Genomic DNA, 10,812 nt, shown 5'->3' on the forward strand with positions numbered 1-10,812 from the left:
CCCGAAAGACGACGTGCGGCCCAGTTAACCTGATCGGAGTCCCGCACAAGGAATCAAGACGGATTTGGCGACCAAGCAGGATCCTGGTCGGTTAGAATAGGAATCCTTATCCGGCCACATATGACAATTGTAATTGACTAGGATTAGTTTTCAGATCTGTAACCCTGCCCCCGGACTATATAAGGCGGGCAGGGGACCCCTCTAAAAAACATCTCTTATTGACATACAACAATACAAATCGGACGCAGGACGTAGGTATTACGCCTTCTTGGCGGCCGAACCTGGATAAAACCTCGTGTCTGTCTTGCGTCACCGTCTTGTTTGGGGCTTGCGCATCTGTCTGCCGATAATCTACTACCTTGGGCATACCCCTAGGTGGACTGCCGACCATATTTCGTCGACACAGGCCTTAAAGCCATTAAAGTAAATTCCATGGAGGTTCTTCTTATAGAATGATGGTTGCAGGTACTCATCAGCTATATCTTGACACTAATGAAGCAAAAAAAGTGACTTCCTACAAATGCACAGAGAGAGGTAATAGTACTGATAGCTTGCACTAGGAAAATCTTAGGTTTTAGACCTTGACATCTAAATGGACAACTATTTTTTGTGAGGCTAATAACGTTGTGTAGTGTATTGGGCTTGTCCTCATAGGTAATGATGTTTTTTTCTCACACAAAAGTGCAAAGTGCTCATTAGGGCATGCCGTGTGGCCAAAAAAAGGAAACCTATAATAGCGTGTTTTGCTATGGTCATGCCAATCTCCTATGAAAGCTCTGATTTGAAAGACATTTTACAATTGTAGGTTTGTACTTATCAGTCGGCTTATCAGCTAGAATCTACAGTATTTTTCTATCACAACAAAATAGCTCCAGCCGAACAGGCCCAGTTTTAGATCGACATGTCATTAGTGTCTAGATGCCTCAATTTGGCCTGCCCACCTAGCGCTGCCAAATCATAGATCTATTTTTCTTCCTTTGCGTGGCTATACCGGGGCGTTTCTTTTAGACGTCAAACTTTGGTCGGCTACCGTGATTTAGCCAGGCGTCCAGGGGCTCAATCTAAACACGTCCCAGTTAACCAACAGTTGAACAATATTAATGCCCCCTTTGGATTGTAGGAAAATTTCCTATTTCCTGCGTTTTTCTTATGAAAATTAACTGATTTATATATATTCAAAGAAAATTTTACAGAAATCAGTTCATTTTCTTTATAAAAAAATTAACCAATTTTTATAAAATTTCAATACAATTCTTGTAAAATTCCTACGTTCCAAAGGGGGCCTAAGTGTTTCCGTTGAACGTGTCCCAGCAAGTGGAGTGGGTGGCACAATAAGGGCATGAGTGTCCTTCCTCGCTGACATACAACACAACACTAAACCACCCTGCATGAAAATCTTCTCATATTTGAAAACTATGGGGCCTAAAAATCAGCCCAAATCTAACAACAATTAAATGGAATCAAACCTAAAGCACATCGTGGTGTTGCTAGCATCGCTTGATGATGATACGTCAAATCAGCCATTCTCCATCATTTTTAGGGTTATCCTAAATTGCGGCGAAGGTTGTTGGATGTACTTCCTACATTTCAAATTATAAATCATTCTAACTTTCTTGGAGAATCAAGGCATCTCAAGTTTGACTAAAATTATAGAGAGAATTATAAAGATTAATGACATCAAATAGGTATACTAAAAAATATAATTAATAAAGAATATAATGATACTTATATGGTATCATAAATGTTATTAGTTTATTATAAAAATTTGGTTGTTTTGACTCTCCAAAAAATTTAGAATAACATGATTTGAGATGGATGGAGTACAAGCTACTATCACGGTCTTGTTCTAGTTCCATCCTAAAACATTTCGGGCCTGTTCGTTTCATACGGAATGGAGCCTGGAATGATTTCAAACCAGGAATGTTGTGCTAATTTATACTATATTTGATCACCTAGAATGAATCCGGGTGAAATGAGGGCTAAACGAACAAGCCCTTCATCAGCTTCATTCCTCCGGCTGACGGGTGGGTCACAGAGTCTCAGTTCGGTGATCCAGCCGGACCACGCCGCCGCTGCTCATTTGGGCCGAAAGCCCATGGGCCGATAGCTTCCATCTTGGAGATGAAGGAAGTAGCGACCAGGCCCATTCGTAATTTTTTTCCCCGTATAAGCACACGCACGTGTGCAGTGTGCTCAGCTCCTCCTCGTGCAGCCAGCCGCAGTCGGGTACGGCGCTCTCTGCGGCCCGGCCGTCGCCAACCAATCCTTCCCCGATTCACGCGGCGAACCGCCGCCGCCGCCGCCGCACCACCAACACCACCAATCGCAATGGCGAACCCGCCGCCGTACTTCTCCGCCGGTCCGTACTCGGCGCCCGCGCCGGCGGCGAAGGATCAGTACGCGGCGAAGGAAGATCAGGACGTGGCGCAGCTCGTGCTCGACCTCTGCGTCCCGGAGCTCCGTGAGAAGGCTCTCCTCTTCCTCTCCAAGGTGAATGTCCCCTCGCCCTCTCGCCGTTAACCGCGTTGCTGGGGGGATAAAAAATTTCCGCGCCTTTTCCGTTCTCTCTCTTTCTGATCGCCGGTGCCGCGTCGTGGTTTTGGAAATCGCGGCCGTCGTGGTGTAGCGCTGAGACCTAGCGGAGGTTGAATGCACTTATGTTGCCAGATTGGCTGTCTAGGGCAAAAGACTACGCTAGGCCCCTGTTACTCGATCTCAGCAGACGCTTCAGTGTCACTGGTGGTATTTCAGTGCAATATGCTTGTTCTATTGTTCATATGTGGAAAGCAACGAGAATTGCCAGATTTTCTTTTGTACTCCTATGTTTTAGTTTTGTGGAGAAAGCAATAAGTTTTTTTTGTGGTAAAAAAGCAATCAGTTTGGATGTATGTTAGTTGTTAGCTATTGTTGTTTTTTGGTTGGTATTTGTTCTTCTTTGCTGTCCTTTTAGAATATGTTCAAGCTATTCTTGTTAATATTAATAACAGGGCCTGTACATTAAAAAGGTCTCTGGTTTCAGTGTACGTGGTAACGACATAGTTTTGACCTGCACTGAATAGCTAACTTGTTTAAGGTAAAATAGACGATACTGCAATTTTCTGGTGGCGTCCAGCTTGAATAAACTGGTGAGGTTCAGACAGGAGACTTTATAGGGTGCTCTGCAAAAATGAATTGTGTAGGCCCTGAAGATTTGGTTGGGACATGTTTCTTGTTGATGAAAATTCAGACATTTCCAATATGGTAGATGAGAGGGGCGAAAAGCAGTTCATGAGTCTAACATTTTGTTTCTGTAGATCTAAGCTTCCTGTTTTCATGATAGTACTTTTGCACTGTTTAGCATGCTTTTATATAAAATTCGAGATGGTCTACTACAACGATTTGACGATGCGCTATGCCTATGTGTTCAGTGCTTGTGTATCGAGGTTTGTGGTGATCTAATGTTTCTGTTGTTACTAATTTAGTGCTCTATAGGTCGAATGGGGTCATGTAGCTTTTCTTTTTGGTAGATAGTTATTTGTTAGTTTGTTACTCATACTCAAAAGTACATTGCGATACATTATGCCTCACACGGTAAATTTATATAAACTGTTTCTTAAAATATTTGATCTTGCAGCCCTAAGTATATTGATTTCGGAAGTTGGGACTGAAGTTTTCATTTAGAGTGATGATCCTGGTTATTTCTTTCAGAAACGAGAAAAATGTGAAGATCTTGCTCTGCTACTATGGCACTCTTATGGTACAATGGCTGCACTACTCCAGGTGCGTTAAATACTTGCAGCCTTCTGAATTTAACTCAAGGAAACTTGTGACATCATAGTAGCTATGAACTTAGTAAGTTAGTATGCTGTTTGCATTAGTGTGGTGTACATGTATATTGTTTCATTTCATAAGAAATCATTTGAATCTTTCATGGATCCTTTTCTGATTGAAGTCTGTATGGCTACTTGAAACATTGCAGGAAATTGTGTCAATTTATCGATCACTTTCACCCCCAAAATTATCGTCTGAGCAATCAACTCGAGTCTGCAATGCCCTTGCACTCCTTCAGGTATGCTTTTACATCAGAAAGCAAAGTACTCATGGCACTGGGGATGCTTTAAAGCAATGTTTTCAAGTCGTCCGATTAATCGTCCTAATCGGTCCCTGGTGACTGATTAGGGGTACTGTCGACTTGTACAAGTCGTCCGATTAATCACGATTAATCGTCCTAGTCGGTCCCATGGCGACTAGGTTCGACTGGACGACTTGAAAACATTGCTTTAAAGCATCATGTGTCAGTTCATTTTTATACTAAAATCTATCAGTATTATCAGGATACAGGATATGTTACCTTAGCCATGATAATATGAAAAAGCTGCCAATTTCATAGTATACAATATGAGGTTATTTTAAAGTGCAATTTATCAGTTCATGCACCTCGAATTGGTTTTGTCCACCACTCTGTTTCCTTAACTTCCTTTTTGTATTACTTGTTCTGCAGTGTGTCGCATCGCACCCTGATACTAGGATGCCATTCGTAAATGGTAATGACTGCTACCATGCTTATGACAAAAATATGAATACCCTTATGATGGTGTACTTTAAAGAATATTTCCCTATCATCCTGAATTTTCTCTTGTTTAAAAATTAAAGCACACACTTGATTCTAAGTAGTAAAAAGTATTTATCACATCTAGATAGAGTTTCCTGTAGAAAATTTCCCTGTACTGATTTTACTTTTCAGTCTTCTGATTTATAATATACACTTTTCAGTAACTGTCTCCTCTTGCAGCACTGGTTCCACTGTACCTTTACCCTTTCTTGAACACTACCTACAAAACAAGAGAATATGAGTTCTTGAGGCTTACCAGCCTCGGTGTGATCGGTGCTCTTGTGAAGGTAAGAAATTTAAGACAACTAAGAATGGCTATGAATTTCTATTGGAGTGGTGGGAGGTGTGCAGGTTATCAATTTGGATTTTTTGGTACATATTCTAGTCTTGCCGATTAAATAATCTAATTGGGATTTTAAATCCTATGGATCCCTATATAAACATTAATAATTGTTTGAAGAGCTGAACAATGCTGTGATTTGTTGAAGGCTTGAAATTCATTCATTTTTCTTTTATACCAGATATATATATTTTTAAAAATAAAACTCAACCTCTTTTTCTGGAATGTATGCAGTTTGATGATCATGAAGTCGTTGCGTTTCTGCTGACATATGAAATAATTCCTCTGTGTCTGCGTGCTATTGATATGGGCAGTGAACTTTCGAAAACGGTATTTACCAATCTACCCAACCATTACTCAAACATAATAATCTTTATGTTTACTTCTATGCTGACTGCTCAATTGGCACGCTCCTCTCTTGTACTATTCTCTATATATCCTGTTTGCTATTTTGAGAGATCAAGTTATTTCATTGATTAGGACCATGTTGCAACCTATTTTACTTTCTAGCTGACAAAATAGTTTCACATGACAAAATAGTTTCACAATGAGATACTTGTCTGGTGTAGCTTCATTTCTTGTTTGCTTTGGATGTAAGACTCAATTTCATTCTTCAATACTTGTCGTAATTGTTTCTTGAAATATAAATTATCCAAACATTATCCTGTCAGGAATTTAACTAGATCATTTGGATCTATTGCTTCAGCTTCTTTAACTGAGACAAGTTATACTTGCAGGTAGCCACTTTTATTATTCAAAAGATTATGCTTGATGACGCAGGGCTTGCGTATGTATGTGCTTCTTCTGAACGTTTCTGTGCTGTAGCCAGTGTGCTAGCTCAGATGGTTGAAGAACTTGTTGAACAGCCTTCCCCAAGGTTGCTGAAGCACATAGTCCGCTGCTACCTCAGGCTGACAGATGACCGAAGGTTTATGCTGTGTGCTGTATGCAAATTTCGATTTTGTGAAGTTATTCTCATGCTGCCCCTGTTCTTTTGCATGCATATGCAGGGCCTGCAATGCGCTACGCAATAGCCTCCCCCACCGCGTTGAGAGATGGGACATTCAACGACTTAATCGAGGTGATTTCACTATTTCAGTGTCAGAAGAATGGGTTATCGTTGCTTCCCCAAAAGAAGCTACATGACAGCATACGCTGCAAATCCTAACCCTTCGTTGACGCTGAATCCTTGATGCAACTCTAGGTCGATCTCACGGCAAGGCTATGGCTCCACCAGCTGCTGCATAACGTCATGATGTCAAACGGTGGAGGCGGCCCTCACCCTGTCCTGGGTCGTGTCATGGGGATGTGAATGAAGCCTGTCGGCGGCAACTCATCATCTGTCAAGACCCAAGAGCGTGCCTTGTAGTTGTAGGTAGTAAGTAAACCATAGGGGAAGCAATCCCTTTTGGAGGGAAACAGCTTTGTGCCGTTCGGATAGCAAAGAGAATACTTCTGTAACTATGGAGCTTAGTTAGTGTTTAGCGCTGTAAAAAGCCCAGCTTAACTTAGCGTCTCGAAGACGGAAAAGGGCCAAACTTGGTCGGCTTGCAATCATCTCTTATGAACTGAAGTGTTGCATCTTCTTGTGAGAAGTCTAGGCATTGGTCGTTGGAAATTTGAAATAACAATACATGCTCAGGGAAACGGAAATTCAGACTGAAACAAGTATACTTTCATTTCTTCTACATTTGTACTTGAAAGAGAAATGCTTTTGTTTAGCGATGCACTGCGTCTTCTAATACAGGTAAACAAAATGCATTTTTTTTGGTGGGGTCATGCATGCATCTGGGCTTGGCTGCTGCGTTCTGCGTTCTTTTTGACCTGTGATCGGAGATAGTGGCCCTTGACACCTCCACAAGGCCGTTTCAGCAGCCACCGGAAGCTCCCGAGCAGCCACTCTCAGCCGACCCCAGCGGCCAATCACCTCTCTGTGCCTGCCTACGGCTGGGTCACCAACAAAAGTACGGATCACAACAGCCCAGATCAAATACAAATTTGATTACTAATACGACCCCCATCAAAAGCACAAAAGTTCAGCAACAACTGGTTTGGATATTAAAATGTGTTAGCGGCTAATTATTAGTAGCTAATCAACCAACCAGATGGGTTGCTAATCGCGGTTCGCAACGAATCCCCTGCCTGCCTGCCTCTCCAAAGTCCAACAAGCGGGTCGTGTCCGTCGTCCCTTCCGTCACCTCAAGAGCTCACTTCTCGCCCTCTATAAACCCGCCTCCCGCCCGCCCCTCTCCTTCCTCAGATCGCAAAACCCCCGGCCCGGCGCCCCTCGTCCCCCCCTCTTGATCGGCCATGGCGCCCGCTGCTGCTGCGTCCCGGGTACGCGCGTCCCTCCTGTCCGTGCGAGCCCCATGCCCCCCGCTTCCGCTTCGTGCCTCTGCTGACTCTCTCTCTCTCTCTTGACCCTCCCCTGCAGGTGGCTGTCTCGGCGCCGGATGTTCGGCTCGGATGGCGGTGCCAGGAGCTCCGGGATCAAGGTGCGTGCCTCTCGGTGCCGGAATCTCGCCCCGTCTTCTGCCTTTTTATTGAGGGAATCTTCTGCGATTCGGTCGGCGCTGGGTTTGGTATAGATGACTAGAATAGTTAACTAGTACTAGATTGGTAACAACAAGGGTCAGTTCGAATGTTAGATAGCATTGCTAGATCGCTGCTAGGTGTTGTTTTGTGCAGATTGTTTATGGCTTATATGAGTCATTAATAACCACGCACATCTTCAGTAATTCAGAAGCACTTGCTGCTGAACTCGATAAGCCTTCTTGTCAGTCATTTATATCCACAACGCTCTCAAATTGCAATAAAGCCGATAATTCTAAGGTTGACTTTCATCGTGCTCTAGGGTAACAACAATGTTAGATTCGGCAACAAATCCTGGGTCGGCGGCACCATGGCCTGGGAGAGCAGCTCGGTGCAGCCCAGGCACGCGAACAAGGTACTCTGCATGTCGGTCCAGCAGGCGAGCAGAGTAAAGTCTCTGTTGCGTCGCTCGATCTCGAGAGCGCCAAGGAGCACCTCTCAAACCATACAAGCCCAAGGAGCCCTTCACGGCCACCATTGTCTCGGTGAGAGGCTAGTCGGCCCCAAACTCCGGGGAGACTTGCCACATCGTCATTGACCACGGTGGCAATGTGCCGTACTGGGAGGGTGCCAGAGTATGGTGTGATTCCTCCTGTAAGTATTCCCTGCTTCTCCGTCATTTCTTTGTCTAAGAAAACATTAGTGGTCTTCACTCTTAGTGAGTTGGTATAATGGTTTCCCCTTTGCATCATTGTGTAAAGAATAATCAAGTTGTCATGGTGCTAAACTGCCTAAAATTATTATTCTCTACGGATAAATATATGCATATTTATGTCCTTTTCGAATCTGTAGATATTATTTTCAATATACATTTGATATACTGTTAGACCACGCTAGAGGAAAAAAAATGTTACGGTCTATGAGTGGACAACATGGCATCTTGCAAGCAAATGGATTTCGATTAATACTGCTCTTGAAAATGCCATTATTTTTTCATTACAGTTCATTTCTTTTTAACCCATCCTCTGTGTTCTCCTTCACACACGACCCTCTCTGAACCTTGAGTGCATTTTCATCTGTTAGGGAGAAGACGAAAACCCAAAAAAGCCTGGAGCCCCACAAAATGTCCGGCTTTATTCAAATTGCATCGACTAGGTATGGAGATTACTTTGATGGAAGAACCGGAAGCTTGGTGTCCGCCGTGCAGTTTATTATGATCCTGAAATGGCAAGGAGGAGCCCTCAAAGAATGGTGTCGACAGTAATTTCCTGTGCAACTCAAAACCTGGGACAAGATCAATTAAACAGGAACTTCCTGATGATTGAATGAAAAGGCACTCCTGTTTGTTTTTATGTTTTATGACAGCCTCCTAGTCCTAACTGTAATGGTACATTCTTTAGTTCTTTTTCTTAATGTGGTCCCTGAAATTCACCTGTAGATGATCCATTTCTCATTTCTTAGATCTTTATAATGGCACACTAGAGATGAAAGTTAAGACTAAGACATAGCAGGAAAAAAAAACCCTGCTTCCAACACATTAAGAAACAGGAGGTCATTATCAGTGTCACAGATTTGAGTCTTCTGATTAACCATGTGCAGAAACATGTTATTGAAACACTAGCTAATGCAACAAAATGGCGACATTTTTTTTTTTTTTTTTGCTACCAAGAAGCAAAGATTAATCGTAAATATGACTATGACCTGCACTCTATTTGTCTGTCTTGTTTTGTCCCACGTTTAGTTTGCTTATAGTGATATGTGATATGTTGCCAAGACTCTGATTGCCTGTATGGTATGCAACAACTACAGATTTTTTATTTCAAAAAAAATGCTTTCTTTCCTTAAGTAATCTCTCATATTGCCATTCTTTGTAGGGCATTTATATTTGCCTGCTAGTATGGTGGTTCTCTCATATTAGTTTAGAAAGATGATGGATGTTGTAGGCTGGAAGCATCTCATATGATTTCATCTTGACCTCAGGTCCCTCTGGCAAAATAATGCTTCTACCTGAGGAGGATCCAAATGCAACCCATATCATGATTGCTACTGGCACTGGTGTTGCCCCCTTCCGCGGTAGGTACCCTGCGTCGCATGTTCATGGAAGATATCTCCGAACTGCAGATTTGTGGCTTGGCCTGGCTCTTCCTTGGTGTGCCAATTCAGACAGCCTTCTGTACAACGAAGAATTCACCCAGCTATCTTAAGCAGTATCCTGACAATTTCAGTTAGAATAACCTCATCCATCGTAGCGCCTCATTTCATGACTGATGCTATCCTACCCAAAGCTGTTTCGTTGTTGACTTGGGGCTGTCAGTTTGGTCGCTGCACACATTTTGTGATTTGAGAGTGCGTGCAGGATCACGAAGTAGACTTAATCCAGCATATTTGGATAATGGCAATATAGTTAACCGAGTCTTTCTGAAACATGTAGGTACGACAAAGCCCTCAGTAGGGAGCAGAAGAACAGGAGTGGTGGCAAGATGTATGTCCAGGACAAGATCGAGGGTACAAGCGATGGATTTTCAAAGCTTCTGGACGGGGCGCACACATCTACTTCGCGGCTTGAAGGGGATTGATGCCGGGCATTCAGGACACCCTTCGAAGGTGGCAAGCAAAGAGGCGAGACTGGGACCAGAGTTTCCCAGCTTAAGAAGAACAAGCAAATGGCACGTTGAGGTCTCTAGGACTGGAATATTGTAATTGCAAACCCGTAAATGCTGCGGGTTACAATCGAGGACAGACAACACATGATTGAAATTGAATCGATGAATGCTTTTGGGGCGGGTTGTAAAATCACAAGAAGTTCTTTGGTGATGAATCAGAAAATCGCCTCTGTAATTCATAAAGCTTCGGCGCACGGTTATCCGTGGAACGGACCATGTAACTTTCACCCGTTTTACATTTGCAGCGCAGTGCTTTTGGCAGTATTTTTCCAAGTCTCTGTCCAGTTCTGACGCATATGATGAATCCTGATGGACTTGAAAATGTTTAACACATGGCCTCCTGGCGTAGCCCAGCGTCTCTATATGACCTAATTTCACCTGGATGCCTGTCACTTTCATTGAAAACGCCTGCATTTCTAATCATCACAGCAGGGGGGAACAAATAAAGAAAAAATCCTTTGCATTGCTGCCGTTCAATGCTTGCCCTTGTGTCCATTCAGGGCCTGTTTGGAATGCGGGATTCTTTTTTTTCCTATTCCTGTGTTTTTTTCCGTGAAATTGAACTGATTTCTAATGAAATTTCCACGTGAAATTCCTACGTTCCAAACTCCCTCTCACTGGCCACTCGGTCCCAAGGGCGAGCGGTGATCTTCTGAAGTTCAGATCGTGGGCAAAGCCATCTGCTA

The 10,812-nt window shown here is 43.1% G+C and overlaps 2 pseudogenes; both read left to right on the forward strand.

Annotated features, from left to right (window-relative positions):
* The first annotated feature begins 2,208 nt into the window (after positions 1–2,208).
* On the forward strand, positions 2,209–6,619 carry LOC136477862 (uncharacterized; annotated as a pseudogene).
* A 306-nt stretch (positions 6,620–6,925) lies between these two features.
* LOC136477871 (ferredoxin--NADP reductase, root isozyme, chloroplastic-like) overlaps positions 6,926–10,812 on the forward strand; it is a 12,279-nt pseudogene continuing 8,392 nt past the window's right edge.

Source organism: Miscanthus floridulus, chromosome 1 (assembly GCF_019320115.1).
Source record: "Miscanthus floridulus cultivar M001 chromosome 1, ASM1932011v1, whole genome shotgun sequence".
In the NCBI taxonomy this organism is placed as follows: Eukaryota; Viridiplantae; Streptophyta; class Magnoliopsida; order Poales; family Poaceae; genus Miscanthus; species Miscanthus floridulus.